Below are 338 nucleotides of genomic sequence, written 5' to 3' on the forward strand. Positions count from 1 at the left end.
TATATATGTGTGTGTTTGTTTCTCTCACTGATTACGTTATAGTGTGTAATTGGACTCCTAAAAATTAGAATAATTTTAAATGTCTTTACATTTTTAAACGTAAACATGCTCACAATCGCACGTATACAAGTACAGACATAACAAAGTGACTCGCAGTTTATGTGCTTCACGGAATATTTGTCTGCAAAAGTGAAATGGAATAAAATGGGAAAACTCAGTGGAAATCGAGCTCACATCTATTTTGCTAGCTGGTAAACTGCATGGTGTATTACTCTGAAAGTATATTTAAGCTTTTGTACATCTATTAAATATCTGTCGTCATTTGGAATACACAAGTA

This window comes from Octopus bimaculoides, chromosome 2 (genome assembly GCF_001194135.2).
Source record: "Octopus bimaculoides isolate UCB-OBI-ISO-001 chromosome 2, ASM119413v2, whole genome shotgun sequence".
NCBI lineage: Eukaryota > Metazoa > Mollusca > Cephalopoda > Octopoda > Octopodidae > Octopus > Octopus bimaculoides.